The sequence below is a fragment of the Macrobrachium rosenbergii genome, chromosome 7 (assembly GCF_040412425.1).
Source record: "Macrobrachium rosenbergii isolate ZJJX-2024 chromosome 7, ASM4041242v1, whole genome shotgun sequence".
Classification (NCBI taxonomy): domain Eukaryota; kingdom Metazoa; phylum Arthropoda; class Malacostraca; order Decapoda; family Palaemonidae; genus Macrobrachium; species Macrobrachium rosenbergii.
This window is the reverse complement of record NC_089747.1, coordinates 36,686,227-36,696,226: the sequence shown is the minus strand read 5'-3', so window position 1 is coordinate 36,696,226 and position 10,000 is coordinate 36,686,227. Positions and strand designations below refer to the sequence as shown.

The 10,000-nt window shown below is 32.8% G+C and overlaps 1 protein-coding gene across 3 annotated transcripts in view; it reads right to left on the bottom strand.

Moving 5' to 3' along the window:
- The window catches only part of LOC136840304 (centrosomal protein of 104 kDa), a 571,779-nt gene that overhangs the window by 78,467 nt on the left and 483,312 nt on the right, over positions 1–10,000 (bottom strand). The gene's annotated exons all lie outside the window — the stretch shown is intronic.

The window sequence follows — 10,000 nt, the reverse complement described above, 5'->3', positions numbered from 1 at the left end:
TCCTGGACTCCTGTAGTCATTGAAGTAAAACATCGAAAGTATGATAAGCAGCCGCAGAAGACGCAACAAAAGTGAAAAATAAAAGAAGAGCAACAAAAACCATAAAAGAGGAGAAAATGAAAGCCAATGAACGAAGGTGGAGAGAAGGCTGCGGCAGTGTTGGTCCCTGTCTTCGGTTTTCTATCACTTAAAACTCACCTCTTGGTTTTATTGCTTAATTACTGTTTGTCCGGGCGAAGGCCACACCTGGTGCTTCTCTGTCACTATTCTTTCTGTTATTACTATTATTTCTTTTACTTACTTGTCCTTAGGTTTTTATTATTTCGGTTATATTGATGTTCTCAATAAAACCGAAGTAACTTAAAACATCACACGTAACAATTTGTGTTATCTAAATGTTATATTTTTTTCAATAAATCAAGATTACTTTCATACGTTTTGTATTTGAAGTTCTTTTACATCATTATAAATGAATACTTACAAAGTGTTAGTGAAAATGACATAATCTTTAGCTTCTCTATAAGATCTAAGGTTATGCGATATGTCTTTGGTCATTCAAACGTACATATGCATACTATACGCACACATTTTTATATATATATATATATATATATATATATGTGTGTGTGTGTGTGTGTGTGTACATATATACCTATATATATGTATATAAACAACAGATAAATAGATATGTAGATAGACAGACATATAAAGAAAGAGCAACTTGACATACATACATGCAGGCATACATACACACTACATATCCGCATTTATATTTATATTATATATATATATATATATATATATATATATATATATATATATATATATATATATATATATACATACATAAGATATATAAATAAATATATGTGTGTGTATAGATACAATAAAAAAGAGTCATAGCAGCAAAAACAGCGTCAACAAAAGCATGAAAGATTCTTCTCAACGACCCAAGACACAAGAAGCTACTCAGGATGACGCAGAGAGCTTTGATTCCGCATAATTGGCCTTTCGTATTAAAATGCCGCTTCATTTTAATTCCGAACTCCTTTTCATTTTTTAAACATCTCCTTATGTTCATATAAGTTTGTGTTTTGTTCCATGTTTTTTTACTAATGAATTAAAAGTATAATGGTCAATTACACTGCGCAAAATGAATGTTGTTATCATCAAGGCTTTTTTTTTGTGCCCTTTCATCTCAGTCGTGGTAGAATTACGATGTGAATATTTTCCAAATATTTTATGATGACAGACTCAAATTTATGATTTAATAAAGGAGACGAAAAATAATGTAAACTTCGAACAAAATTTTGAAAACATATTGCAACTGATTATATGCTCAGCAGACTTTATCCGTTGCATTGGATGATTATTTAATATTTCATTTTGTTAGAAAAAACAGAGCGAAATGTCTTTATTGGGTCCTTTCATCAAACAAAGATAATCTCAGTCAAACATAATAAATACCTAACACAAAGTCGAGCGTCTGTTTTCTATTTTCAAAGCAGTATTTTACCATTTGTCCGTGATACACAAATTCATCAAGTCTGCATATTCTCTCTCTCTCTCTCTCTCTCTTTTGCACACAATATATATATATATATATATATATATATATATATATATATATATATATATATATATATATATATATATATATATATATATGTGTGTGTGTGTGTGTGTATGTGAGGGTGTGCGTATGTGTCATAAATGCACATGCACTTAAAGATCATTCATATTTACTATACTACAGTATAAAAACAAGTTTCGTTCACCAGAAAATCGGAGCGAAATTTCCCCTTTCTTCAATAAGGACAACGAAATCCGTTCAGTTAGATGACGAACATTCAGTAACAATTTTCCTCCCTTATAATCAAATGTCTCTGGAGACCTTTTTATGCGTCATCTCCTCCATTCTCCTAATCCCAATTTCTCTTTTCTTAGTCTTCTTTCTCCCCTTTCAAGCTTTCATGGCCTCGTTCCTTTAGCCCGCTTCCTCGGCTCTTTAATTTCAGATGCTTAGCGTGACAGAGAACCGTTAACGAAATGGAATCTTGCATTCCTCTTGCTAGACGTCGTCTTAAACATTCATTTGCATGAGTAAAAACTATGCTCCGTTTGCTCAGGAAGAAGATATTAATAAAGTCATAAGAAATATAACTGAAAGTAGATATAGTTATTGAGTATGATTAGTATTTAGAAGCGCAAGCATCAAAACAATTTCAGAAAGAAATGCGTAATCATACAAACATATTCTAATAAACGGTAAGTAAAGGACGGCTGCAACAAAAGGTGAAAACAAATTCTTTCCCTAACCAACCTCTCGTATTGATTACCGCAAACATATTCACAATAACCTCATTTGGTTGTACATTCATAGGAACATCACCTAAAAAGTAATTTAACAACTTATTTGTCGCTCGGAATTGAATATTAATCTTGGAAACTAATTCACAGACAATTTTTTACCTTGATGGTAATTAATTTTCACTTTAGAAAATATATCCCATGTAATTCACGATTTATCAGCTAGAAATATATTTGTGCTCTGGATTAAACATTTATGCGTCTCATCCAGAAACAGTTCGAAATATAAACAACAACTGATTCCAATACCAAAAGGTATGAGACAGTCATATATTATATCACATTCCAGAGACTCAGCTCAATTGAAACGAATTCTTCGTTACTAAATCAACGTAAACTTTCTTCACCAAAATGATGACATAATCATATTACTCTTCGTGTGACATGTCATAAATCAACCAGCATATGCATTTTTCTTTTCACGATTCACCTATTGTATAATGAATCATGGTTAACTATTTCTTTTCATCATTCACTTGATGTATAAATATAAATCTCCAAATGAACTAAATGGGTAAGAATTTATTTTCATCATTTTAATGTATAAATACTCATTTTAATAATAAGCTAATGGCTGACTATTTCTTTGCGTAAAAAGCTCAATATACAATTATTTGTACAATAAAATTCATTGTATACAGTATATATTTTTCGTGTGTGTAACAACGATTCTACAGGTAATCAAATCATCTTTTAGATTTGCCGTCGTCCAGCCTAGAACTCTCTTACCTTTTATAGTCCCTAAAAGAATATGGAGAATGAAAGTACCCTGGTCTGAACGTTCCGACTCTCTTATACACTGTCATCGTTCCCATTGTGGGTATGATAGCTTTGTTTTTTACATATAGAAGTACTTAGTACTTGACTCTCTCTCGTGATTCACTGAGCTTCATCATTCGGGGAGAAGAGGATGCAGGGTGGGGTGAGGGGGGGGGGCAAGAAACAGGGATGCATCGTATATCACGGGAGGATTTATTTCAGTCTCCCCACGCCCAAGCTCTCCCGCTTGATGTGCACCTCATAAATATCTCCTGAGACACCGTTTACTCGCCCTTTTAAAAACAGAGTGCTGGAGGCAACAAAGAGCTGTGACTCAGGAGCGCTCTCTCTCTCCCCCCTCCTCCTCTCTCTGGTCTAGTAGCTTAGTTGGTAGCTTAGAGGTAATTATGAACAAAATTATCCGCAAATCATTAGTGAGAATACTTAAGTGTTTGTCATGATGAAAACTCGAAAAAATGGGCAAAAATTCTTTTAAGAAAAAAATAAGCATAGAAGGAAGAAGATTTTGTGAGGGAAAGTTGAGATGAAACAGAAAAAATTCTTGCGAGAAAAATGTACAAATAGGAAAGAAATTCTAGTAAAAATAAGGTAATCTTAGAAAGTGAACAGAAAATTCTTGTAAAAAAAGAAAGAGTTGATCATAAAAGGGAAAAAATATGGGAAAGAGAGTTAATCGTAAAAAGGGGAAAAATTAGGTAAAAACACTCAACAACAAAAGAAGAAAATTGTGTAAAATAAGTTTCTCATAATGAGGGACAAATTCTTGTGAATAAAATGCTAATCATAAAAACAGAAAGAATCGAGCATAAAAATGAGAAAAAAGTCTTGTGAGAAAAAGTTCAGCAAAACTTGGTGAAAATGGTTTTGCGAGAAAGAATTATGTACAAAACGGAAATAAATTCTTGTGAGAAAAAGTTAAGTGTAAAATACGGGGAAAATCTCGTGAGACAAAATTAATAAAAAAAAAATGGAAAAAACCCTTAAAAGAAATTGCCATTAAAAGCTATTTGTACAAAGAACAAATTTCTTGTAAGAAAAATTTAACCAGAAAACAGGGAAAAATCTTGCGCAATGCTTTCACGCAAGAAGAGAAAAATCTGTTTCAGGCAAATGTATATTTCATAATTCTGCCATCACAATTTCTTTCGGTATCCAATACCAAATGATTTAAATGAGACATTATCGGGATTTTAATGTTTCATACGAATTATTCATTTGCATAGTAATGAATAAGCTTTCAATTTAAAGCCAATTTAAAACAGGTCTCATCATATGCACGAATTCATTTGCAGTGACGGTCTACAAGCAAATTAGTGCGGTATTAGATATTAGCGCTTTTTACATAAAATACAATACATCGTGCACCATATGAGATTTATATCTGTATGTAACAAAAGGGTCAACTGGTAATGTGACTCCATGTCTAGATTTGCCGTCGCCCAGCCCGTGGTCCTTAAACAAGAACGTAGAAGCTTGGTCTTTTATCAAGCTTCCGGACTGTAAGAAACGAGCATATTCTGGAATTTTCCTGCTAACCCTCTCTTATATTACCGTCATGTTTTTTTATTGGTATTTAAATGGTAATATGGGGGAAAAATTCCTAAACTTTAGGTCAGTATTTAAATACTGCTGTTTATTCGTGTTATGCATCAGCAGATTACCACTAAATTCTGAAATTACTGAGGACGTCTCTCTTGACATTTGAGCAGTAATAAATAGCAGTATATGTTGATAGTTATTTACAGACTTAAGTAAATCAATATTCTTGTAGCAAACCGCAATCCTTTTCCTCCAGATTTTTTCTTCAAAAAAGGAGAAGCGACTTTGGAATTCTGGTGATCCCAATTGCTTTGCTGTTCAAATATGGGTCCGTAAATTATTCTTCGGAATATAAAACACTGTTCCTACATCGAATGCAAAATTCTCTACCGTCTCCCGTGTTTCAGTTTCAAGGTCTAGGTCTGCCACCACTCCTCGAGTGAAGTCCATTACCTAACGTTTCCTGTGTGACCGGTGTTGTTTTGGGTAGCCATGCCTGTCTACTGTACGTCTCTGCACCATAAAAAGTTATCATACTACTCCGGAAAAATGGTGCGCCTTTTGTTGGTGATTGCACGAATACGCCACGCAAAAGCTTTCAGTTATGAAACCAAATCTGCCATTTCCCTCTCATTTAAAGTGTAATGCTGAATTCAAGTGCTGTTTCACTTACTGTAAAACGTTCAGCCGCATTTCTATGCAAACCAGAATTGATAATACTTCCAAAGATGGTGCTTAATATACATTTTATCTATGCCCACATGTCATCATATATAATGTTCGGATCAAATTATTTCAATAATTATAAAGGCTTAGGAACAAGATCTTTGGATTTGTTATTTTCGTTATTTAAGTTTATAGAAAAATTTTATGGTCTCGTACATTACGAAGAATTCGAAATTGGCAACTAACGACAAAAAGAAACTGATTTCATCGTTTTCATACACTGGTATTACTTCCATAGAGTTATTCATATGTTATTGTATTGAACTATAACAAGAAAAAAAATGGAAACAAAAAGATTCTTCATTTGTCACTACGATTTTCGGCGTTATATAATAATCCATAGAGAGTTTGGACGCCGAGGAATATGAAAGGTTAAGAAAACAAACACGTAAAAAATACAGCAATTTCGCGGACGGCTGACCCTCAGAAACGCTCATGAGACTCAAAACCTGGCGGAGTGAATCTCGAACAGTGGCAAAATCTTCTTTCAACTTACACGGCTCATCAACTTAGTTCGGTTCGTGCATCCAAGAGCTTTCCTGTATGAAGCACATGTGTTAGCTATCTGATGATATAAATGTGTGTATATATGTGTGGGTGTATATATATATATATATATATATATATATATATATATATATATATATATATATATATATATATATATATATATATATATATACATATATATATATATATATATATATATATATATATATATATATATATATATATATATATATATATATATATATATATATATATATATATATATATATATATATATATATACATATATATATATATATATATATATATATATATATATATATATATATACATATATATATATATATATATACTACATATATATAGTATATATATATTATATATGTATGTATGTATGTATGTATGTATTCACTGAAAGCAGTTGCTTTAGTGTCATCAATAAGTTTCTTGTAGGAATCTTCATATCGTCAGAGTTTTTTCCGAAACTTATGCGTCAGTTTCTAGTGAAAAATATGCAAGCTTCTTTCTTCCATTCATTGTTTCCCGTCACAACAGCTGTTTCGCCACTTTTCGGCATTTTCAAGCGAACACTTACTTGCAAGTCTGTTATATATATTGTTAAGGAATATGATTTATTATATAAAAAGAGGTTGAGAGAAGGAATATTTTCAAGTATGAAAAGTGTAACTTTCAACAACAGATGGCAGTAACACTTGACGTCAGGGCAGCCGCCAAGGATTGTGAAACAAACCAGAAATTTCTAGTATCTAGCCCATGCAAGTCTTGTAAGTCTCGGGTATATAAAGACCCAGAACGATGATTTTGGTGGAGTCGCAGCAAACAAGTGAAAGAATTAGAAGTTTCTAAATAGACAGAAAATGGGTCAAGTATTGTTTAGCAATTAAGAAGTTTTCTTGCGCGATGTAACTGTGGTTGCCACTAGATTTTTGGATGCTAAAGGTTTATATTAATTTAACGTTGAGTTGTTCTAATGCTTGGTGATTTGTCTTTTAAGAAGCTGTGTAATAATCGGTGACTTAGGTAATATACGAAATGCTGTACGGTGGGTAGTTGCTTTTGTGCACTTCGTCAGTAACTATTTTTCGTAATGTTTTGTGGTTTGTATTGGTACTTACTTATTGTAATTAAAGTACTTCAAATTTTAATGCGAATTTTTACTCACTTTCCATATACGATTTTTCTCTTGCATTCACACATTGTTATTGTTATATAATATATATATATATATATATATATATATATATATATATATATATATATATATATATATATTTATAAATCTATATATATAAATTTATATATATATATGTACACACACATATATATATACATATAAGAGGAATGATAAGTAATAAATGGATTGGTACAGAAGTGTCTCGAACACTGAACACAGTACACTCCAACGACTCCAGTCGACAGTCAAACCACTTAGCCATCAAGAGAGGTATAAGTCATTGCCGAATCTGCCGTGCTTGTTTACCCATCGAAAGCGGGGAAATTGTACTTAGCGTTGCCTTTAACCCACCTCCACCATGATAGCTAAGTGGTTTGAAGTCGACTGGAGCCGTTGGAGGGCACTGTGTCGAGCGTTCGAGACACTTCCGTACCAATCCATCTATCACTTATAATTCCCCTTTGGTGATATTCCCGAAGTAGCGCGAATTGGGTATTAAATGACATTTAGAGCGTAATGATTGTGTATAGATCTCCGTGATGCGATAAAAAATATATATATATATATATATATATATATATATATATATATATATATATATATATATGTGTGTGTGTGTGTTTGTGTGTATGTATATATAATTATATATATATATATATATATATGTGTGTGTGTGTGTGTTTGTTGTATGTGTGTATGTATATATATATATATATATATATATATATATATATATATATATATATATATATATATATATATATATATATATATATATATATATATATATGTGTGTGTGTGTGTGTGTGTGTGTGTGTGCATACAAAAACACACACATATACACACATATACATGTGTGTGTATGTATATATACATATATAAAGACTGAAAAAAACTAAAATAAGACCAAAGTTTGGTACGAGTTTATATCTTCTGTTCATATCAAGAAAAAATTTTTATATATCCTAATCGTACAAAGGTAAGAAATACAAAGTTACATGTGACGAAAGATAAAATTACTCTCCTGTGATGTTTTATGTGCATCTGCAAACACGGGGCCCTACGTGACTCATCAATACCTGAGATGCATCAGTGAGTCAGCCTGATGATTCATCCCTCTCAACGTATAGCGTTAGGAAACGTTAAAAAAAACGACGGGTTATACACCGGAGCATTGAGCTCACGTTCATCTGGCAACTTCTTTCCTTTATCTGGAATACGCACATAAATGAGATGACAGGACTCAGAGGATCGAGTTGCAATTCCATTTAAGAAAACTTTGGTTTTTTACTTGACAAACGAAAAGCTATTCTAACTACGAACGCTGCACAAAGCAATCTCGTATACATCAGCTTCCGTTCGACTGATTTTGGAAACACAAAAAGGCTTGAATGTACAAAAGGTTTTCTAATATTCCTGGACAGCACACATAAGCAACAAATAATGAAAACAAACAATGTTTACTCTACCAATCATAGATAGTAAGAAACTTACACGATAAATTGATTTGTATAACCATCTTGTAAAATCACGTCAGGTTTTAATGAGTTTCATAACAAATTCTTTTTAAATCCCTCATCCCCTGGCAAGATTTTTCCTTGTTCATGATCAGTAATTCACAGATACATTAATATTAGGTAAAAATTCCCTTTCATTCTTATCCTTAAGAATTTAGGACCAACGAAAAAAAAGAGCTGTGAAATTTTCCAAATTGTCAATTTTCTTTTGTTCCTTCCTTCGATTACATCACCTTTTCCCTCCTCCCTGCATGTCACGATGAAATATGCCGAGTTGAGAGTTCAGCTCAGGACTCCACCAAGAGAGAGAGAGAGAGAGAGAGAGAGAGAGAGAGAGAGAGAGAGAGAGATTTTCCCCTCACGACGCCCTGTTGCTGCTCTTCCCCACATACACCCCGCTCCCCCGCCACAAACCAAGCGCACACTTTCTCTGAAATAATAATAAGTTGAAGGAAGGGACCAAAGTCCTGCCACTTCTGACAGTTTCTTTCCTCGTCTGTTTCGTGTCCAAAAAGGGTTTAGGCATTAATGTTTTTGATTACATTTTCACATTTTTACGGTTCATGATACATGATTCAATTGTATGTTTAGCATGCGTTTTTATATATAATATATATATATATATATATATATATATATATATATATATATATATATATATATATATATATATATATATATGTAAATGTAAATGTAAAGGCAACTTAACGCAAATAAAAGCATATGCGCGAATCAGCGTTATGAAAAGCAATTTTGAGCGCGTTCAGTACACCATTCGCCACTTTGTCCATATAACGTCTTAGCAATGCGAATATATAAACAGGCGATAAGAAACTGCAAGTAGGCGAACTTGAATGTTTCACGTCTTGGCTAAAAGAACGCAACCGGGAAAGTCCAAGGGTCTCCAGTTCAACTGTAAATACCGTGGAGAGGCGAGGGTGCACTGCAGAAGTCGTGAAAAGAACAGAAAACGAGAAATCGACCCGCAACAACCGGGGTGGGAGGTGCTCCCAGAACGACGGGATTACTGGTACAACAGAGAGAAAGAGGAGGTGGAGTTAGGAGATGGAGAGATGGACAGATAGACTGATGCTTTTATGTAACCACAGAAACTCATTACGTCCAAGAGTAGGAAACATTCTCGGTAAACATAAGGCAAACATCACGTCTTGCGTATTACAGCTGATATTGTGCGATATTCTTCAGTACATACATAAACACAAAACTCGCATGCGTATACATACATACATATATATATATGCATATATATATGTATGTATGTATGTATGTATGTATGTATGTATGTATGTATGTATATACATACATACATACATATATATATATATATATATATATATATATA